The sequence below is a fragment of the Notamacropus eugenii genome, chromosome 2, assembly GCF_028372415.1.
Source record: "Notamacropus eugenii isolate mMacEug1 chromosome 2, mMacEug1.pri_v2, whole genome shotgun sequence".
Classification (NCBI taxonomy): Eukaryota; Metazoa; Chordata; class Mammalia; order Diprotodontia; family Macropodidae; genus Notamacropus; species Notamacropus eugenii.
The window spans coordinates 405,906,851-405,914,237 of NC_092873.1; the positions used below are offsets into that span (position 1 = coordinate 405,906,851).

The window sequence follows — 7,387 nt, forward strand, 5'->3', positions numbered from 1 at the left end:
TCCCTGGTTAGGTCAGGGTTCAGTCCCAACTAAAATCTGACCTTTTAAAGACCCCTCTTAATCCTAATATCTTTCCTCTCTGAATAATTTCCTAATTACCCTGTATTTTAATTGTTTGCATATATTTGTTTGCTTGCCTCTCCTATTAGATTGTGAGCTCCTTGCTGTCAAGGACTTTCCTCTCTTTGTCCCCCCGATGCTAAGCACAGTGCCTGACACACAGAAGGCACTTATAAGTGTTTATTGACTAATGGCTTAGGATAATAAATTTAGAGCTGGGAATGACCTTATAGGTCAACAGTTCTAATTCCCTTATTTTCAGATGAAGAAACTGAGGCCCATAAAAGCTAAGTAACTTACCTACAATCAAGTATTTCCCCTCCCCAGGTCTTTCTGATTCCTTTCTGTCCACTACTTCCCATGTTTTTTTTTCCTTCATTTACTATTTTTTCTTTAAATTTTTGACATCTTTTCGTTTTACATTAACTACATTTTCAAATTTACCCCTCCCCCAAACCCAGAAAACCTCATAACAAAGAAGAAAAAAGAAGAGAAGAAAAATATCCACTGTGCCTAGTGATACAGGGTGTCCCAAAAGTTTTATTGCAGTTTTAAGCTTTAGAAACTTACAACGGCAGTAAGACTTTTAGGAAGCCCTGTGTACGCAACGTTCCACTTCCATAGCCCCTTACCTCTGGAAAAAGCAAAAAAAGAGGTAGGTACATTTTTCTCAACTAGCTGGTTATTATCATTACACAATGTTTTCTCATTTCTCAAATTCATCTCATTTGCATTGTTCTGCTTGTATCAATCAGCACCAGGTAAATAGATTTAGAGCTGTGAGAGACCTTCCTTAGAGGCCACCAAATCCCTCATTTTGCAGATAAGGAAACTGAGGCCCAGAGGACTAAACAGCTTGATCAGGTTCACCCAGGTAAGTGTCAAGGCAGGATGTTTGAACCCAGGTGTCCCTGGCTCTGGTCCATTTCCCTGTCCACTCAATCATGCTGCCTCTGGCTTCTCATAATTTTCTGAATTCTTCACATTTTCTTCATTTACTGTTTATCCACTGATCTATTTGGTTCCTCCAGTCTCTCTGCTGAGCAACTAAGTGAACCACATACTTAAATATTCCAAGTAACTTTCATGGTGGTGGTTGTTGTCCTTCATCTTCAAAGAGAGGACCAAAAGGCCGTGGAGCAAAAATAAGAGAGAGGGTAGGAGAGAGGGAAGAATGAAATGCAAAAGCCTTTCAGAACAGCCTGCCCAGTGCCCAGTCCCTGAGTGCCCAAACTCCCCCCTGTTCCTGAGCAAAGCCCTCAGGGGAAGCACATTGGTTCTATCAGGCCATCTTCCCTCTTTTATCCCCTACACTAACAAATCACTTCTCAGATCCCATCAATCCTCTTTTTCCTCTCGTTTCCTATCCTTCTCCCTCTAGCCCATCCCCAACTCTAGTCTCTGCCCCTGCTTCCTCAGGCACTGATAGGTGATACTTCACTTCATCCAGCCCAGAACAAGGCTTTTTTCTTTATCTCTCTCTGTATGTCTACATGGCATTTTCTGGTCACCTCCTCACCTACCAGGTGGTCAGACCATCTGCTACCACCTTTTCCAGATAGCTCCCCTTCCTGTGTTGTCTTCTCCAATTAGAATGTCAGCTCCTTGAATGCAGGTACCATCTTGTGTGCTTGTATTTGTGTGTCCAACGCTTAGTAGTCCCCGGCACATAGTAAGCCCTTTATAAGAACTTAATCCATTAGTCTTTTCCCCTTCCTTCTCCCTCTTTCTCCCCCTCTCCCATCTCTTTCCCCTTTTTTCTCCTCTCTCTCCTCTTTTTTCTTCTCTCTTTTTCTCCTTCTCCTTCTCCCCCTCTCTCTCTCCCTCTCCCTATCACTCCTACCTTCCTCCCCACTCTTTCTCCTATCTCCTCAATGCCACCACATTCATCTAGCATCCCCTAATCCCCACCCCTTCAGTGAGATGGTCTCATTGACTGAAATCTCTCTCTATCTTGACTAGCTCCACATTCATTTCTTAGCTACCTTATGTACTCAAAGCTCTGGAGGTACAACAACAAATAGTCCTTGCCCTTAAGGAGTTTACACATCTCTGTTAGGGTCTAGTCTAATCCTGAGCAATTTTCCATTGGCTCATTTTATAGATACAAGACCTTCCAGTAGATAAAGCACTTAACCAAAGACCTTCAGTCAAGGTGAATGTTCTCTGTACCCTAACATGCTTTAGAGCAGGGGTGGATTCATCAAAGGGCCACACTTGAGGACCTAGAGAGCTGCATGTGGCCTCAAGGTTGCAGGTTCCCCACCCCTGCTTTAGAGTCTAAAGCTTGACTAAGAGAGCTAAGAGTTAAATCACAAATTCGGGCCATGAATTTTGGCACCTTTGTTTGTGCGACATCAAGGGAGAGTTGCTCACAGTCCAGCCAAAGCCAGAAAGAGCAGATCCTATGGCTATGAGAACTAGCCCAAAGTCAGCTATACCAGGAAATCATTCTTTCCTTCCCTTCCTTTACTCCATCCTTTTATCCCATCTATCATTTTCAAAGTTCAGAGCTCATAAAGGGTAGATCTGAGAGCAGAAGTAAGGTAATTCAGTGCAATAAATACTTAAGTGCCTGCTCTAGGCAGGCACTGTTCTAAGCACTGGGGATTCAAATAAGAAAAAGAAACAGTCTCCCTCTTACAATCTAATGGATGGAAAACCATACACAAGTAGAATGGGGAGAGAAGCTCCAGGCTACCATTCAGGAGACATGATATTTGTGGAGTCAAGACCCAGCAGAACTTCGGATGGAATGTGGAGAGAGAACACTTTATTCCCCCCTCACCCCCTCCCTGTCTTAATACACTTAGAAAGTGAACAGGCATCCTCAACGCACCTCAGAGATACAATTTCTCAGATATATAAGGGGAAAGCTTGAAGCCCGTACAATTTTTTTTAGTGAATTTCACTTGAATACATAATGTAAGTTTTGTGTAATTGGGCATTTTTTCCCCCTCTCCCTTCCCATTGTGAATGGTGATTTACCCCAGAATCACTCATTTGAAAAGACATTTGCTACCAAAGGGCAGGAATTTAAATGGGTGGGAGACTGCTCAATTCTTTTATTTTCTTTAATCTCTAGAATACAAAGAAATAGCACCAGTTCAAATTGGTCTCATAAAAACCTGGAAAGAATTATATGATACACAGTAAAGGGAGCAGAACTAGAAAAACATCTATACAGTAACAGCAATAGTGTAAAGATATTCCGCTATGAAAGACTAGCTCTGATCGATACAATGATCCACCACAAGACCAAAGGCCTCAGGATGTAAAGTGCTATCCACCTCCACACGGAGGGACTCAGTACAGATTAAAACAGTTTTTTCTTTTCTTTACTTTTCTTTCTTTTTTCTGAACATGGCTAATATGGAAATACATTTTGCATGAATCTGTGTATGATGGGTCTTGTATTTCTTGCCTTCTCAATGAGTGAAGCATGGGGTGGAATGCAGAAGAGAATTTGAAACTGAAAAAAAATGTTTTTAATTGGTACCCATTTATTGAGGTAAATTCAACATCTCCAGTCCATCCCCTTTCAAACTAATCTAAATAAAATATTATTTTCAATATGCCACCCTCTCTTTCCCCCCATTATCTACTGTAAAGGTCAAAGACTTTTAAAACCAAATTATGGTCTGGGTGTAATCACCCCCACATACACAGGGGAGCCCACTATCACCAGTTCTTAGATCTACATTTATAAAAGGAAACACAACTTTTGAGGGGTCAGCAATCACTTTAATTAGTTCAACCTTCCAGACACACCTTTGTATCTTTTACATTTCCAAAGCTACCAAGCCTTCTATTTTTTCAACAAACAGAGAAAATACAAAGAAATAAAAACCAACAGACAGGGCTCTTACTGCCTGAATCAAAGCAACATTGTCATACAATTTACGTATATCCCTGGATCGAGAGAGCCTTCACATCTGAACAGCTTGGGGGGGGTCTGAACATATGGCCATTCAAAGTCTCCACCAGGTCATCACAAGATCCTCATAAATGAACCCCCAAAGTAAAATACTAACCTCTCAGTATATATAATGAAGACTTAGCTCCTGACTGGCTCAGAGTCAATAGGCATGAAACCTACATGATTCAGCACAGCTGTGAACTATCAGAACTCAAAGAGAATTGAACCTTCAGGTGACCACAATTTAGCCTGAGCCTGGGAAACAACTCCAAACAAATCTCACTTTCCTTGCTGTTACAGTGTACTTACCTTACTCATTTTCCACTGCTTTCCCAAATCCACATTCCACTTGTCTCAGTCTCATATAATATAGAATTAAAAGGGACCCTTTAATCTCTTGTTTTTTCAGTGAGGAAACTGAGACCCAGAGGAGTTAAGTCATGTGCCCAAGGTCACATGGGTAGTAAGTGGCTTTGAACCTATGTCTTCTGATTCCAGATCCAGTAGTCTTTCTTCTACACTGTGTGGACATCACACATGCGTGCGCGCGCGCACACACACACACACACACACACTGTCTCTGTCTCTGTCTCTCTCTGTTTTCAGGACATGTTTATTTTCATCTCTATGACTTTGGTCAAGTTGAGCCTCCCATCTGGAATACCCTCCCTCTTCCTCAAAGTCCCTCTTTCCCAAAATCCTACTCATCTTTTGAGTCCCTAATTCAAGGCCCCCTTCCTACATGAAACCTTCCCCAACTGTTCAACCCTTTCACTGATCTCTCCCTTCTCTCAACTCCTTTCATACTTAGTCAGTACCACACAGAATAACACTGAACTGTTCAGTGATTGGTCAACAGGTATGGCCAAGGTAGAGAAGAAACATGATTTTTCATAATGCCTGGGCCCAGAGAACAACAACTGCTCTTTAGAAGTCCCCAAGACATTCTTTCCCATCATGTTATGTACCTGTGGTACTAGAGAATTGGCCATGGCTTGATGAGACTTAAACAAAAAGAAGCTAGTACATGGGGTTTGAGTGAGGAGCTATCTGTAATTGTATTGTTAGGGCCCAGGAATCCAGGATTCCTGGTAGGTTCCTGAGACCCTATGGAGCAAGAAGAGATAGCTACCAAAAAAGGAAGAGATAAGCCAGACCATCAGAACACCAGCAGACTCGGTCTTCAATACCAAAGATGCCTGCTTTAGAGGCTTCTGCCTGCCTCATTCTAATACTAGAGAGAAAAAGACTTTGCTGATAGATCTCTCCTTTCTGGAGAAACTTTTTCTCTGTTACTTTGATAAGAATCAAAGATGAGTTTATACTTATTTGGAAATGATTGTTGAGACATTTTTCTATTGTGTTGTTTCATAATTCTAGCTCAATTAAATATTTCACTATTTCAATATGATCCCTGTCTGGTCTGTTGGTAAGATGCCAGCTAAGTTATGATGATACTTTAGATAATAACTTTCCTTGTATCCAGCATTGCATGCAGGGCCAGACAGGGGTATAGCAGAAGGAAATGGCAAAGGACTCCAGTATCTTTGCCAAGAAAATCCCAACTGGGGTCATGAAGAGTCAGGCACAACTGAACAGTAAATATGCTTAATAAATATTTGATTGATGAATTGTTATGTTATTAGGGCAATAACTGAGACTAATTCCATTGGCTCCAGATGTGTTTCCCCCTTCCCCCCCATGTATTCCCCACCTTCAGAGAGCTAGAGGAGGCACTCAGAACTTTCCTCTGCATGACCTTGAGTGAATTGCTTCGTCTTTCTAGGCCTTAGTTTTGCCATCAACAAAATAAAGGAGTTAAACCAGATGAATCCCAAAGGTCCCTTTCAACTCTGTGATACTAGGTGCTATACTCCTAGGTCAGGGGTGGGAAACCTGTGGCCTTGAGGCCACATGTGGCCTTCTAGGTCCTTTTGACCAAGTCCAAGTTTTACAAAACAAATCCTTTTATTAAGGGGAACTGTTCTGTGAAGTTTGGGTTCAGTCAAAGGACTGTACTTGAGGACCTAGAGAGTCACATGTGACCTTAAGGCCGCAGGTTTCTCACCCCTGGCCTAGGTGCTAGGCATGATACCTGACATGGTTGCAACCAATCAGGAGATCTTTGTGGGAGAGAACTCTCAAATTTAAAAGAAAAAATAGCAGGAGGAAGAGAAACAGGGAGAAATCAACTGACTGGTAGCTTTTGGTTGTTTATTTTTAATTCCAGATGGTGAATTAGGTTTGGTTGGTAGATTGCCCCATTACCAAGCAAATCAGTTGAGTGTATGTGTCTGTCTGTGCCTCTTCATTGTCATCAGACTACCCTCTCTGCCCTCTGCCCCCTTAGCACTTCAGTATTTAATTTTTCCTGAATCATTTTAATAACTGAGGTTACATTGCTTTGTCATCATTTTCACGTTACCCATTTATCCTATTTTCTCAGTGGAAGACATCATGCATGGTGGGAAGAGCTGTTTCCACTGTTACTGATGTCCGAAGACCTCGGTCCCAGTCTCAGTTCTGGCACCTACTGCTACCTTTTGGATATCAGGCAAATACCTTAGCTTTCTTGAGCTTCTGTTTTCTCATCTGTAGTATGGGAATAATAAAGCTTTCCTTATTTAGATTATAACAACTTCAAGGGGAGTTTGCTGCCCACAGTGACCAGATTTCCTGGGAGAGTCACAAGTCCAAGAAAAAGAAGCGAACCTTGAATAAAGCAGAAAGAATATCCTTTATCACACCACATACATCCACCTCACCATAGCACCTAGACATGTGTTAATGAAATAGCAACACTTAGCACTTGAGAGTGAGGAGGCTCCTGGATAGATTAGAATCAGGGGCTTTTCATCTGATGGGAGGTAATTTTAAAACTGTTTAGACAAAGTTCTAGTAGTTTCAATCAGGGAGAGGTCATTCTGACTAAGGGTATTTGTCTATGAATAATGGAGAATTAACGCAATTCATTTTAAAAAAGATTTTCGTAGGCCTCCGCAATTATTTTTATCCTATTTAATTGATGACATGAATAGATAAAAGGAAAATAATATATGTAATTTGCATTGTGATGACTAAATGTGTTTTGAAATCTTGGCAAATACAATTCTAAGTGACTGTGAATGTTATAATTTAATAAATAATCCTTTAGAATATCCACCAATGCAGTTTGCACCTCATTTTTACCTTTTCCCTGAACTTAGTGAAATTCTATTTAACATTGTCTAACGCTGTAACTTTAAAGTAAGGAGGCTTCAGACTTTGTCTGAATGAGTGTGTCTAGTTTACACATACACTGAGATAGAGCAGGGATCAGAATCCAACCAGAGTCATGACCAGAGAATGTTCTCCAGATCATCTGTGGAAAGATGCACTCCACCACCCACAGCCCCCATACAGACCTTT

At 41.3% G+C, this 7,387-nt stretch overlaps 1 long non-coding RNA gene across 1 annotated transcript; it reads left to right on the forward strand.

The window, feature by feature from the left end:
• The first annotated feature begins 649 nt into the window (after nt 1–649).
• Nucleotides 650–7,137, forward strand: LOC140529174 (uncharacterized). Its single transcript, XR_011975444.1, has 4 exons — nt 650–715; nt 816–934; nt 6,426–6,533; nt 6,608–7,137. It is a non-coding gene; the product is annotated as an uncharacterized lncRNA (long non-coding RNA).
• The last annotated feature ends 250 nt before the right edge of the window (nt 7,138–7,387 follow it).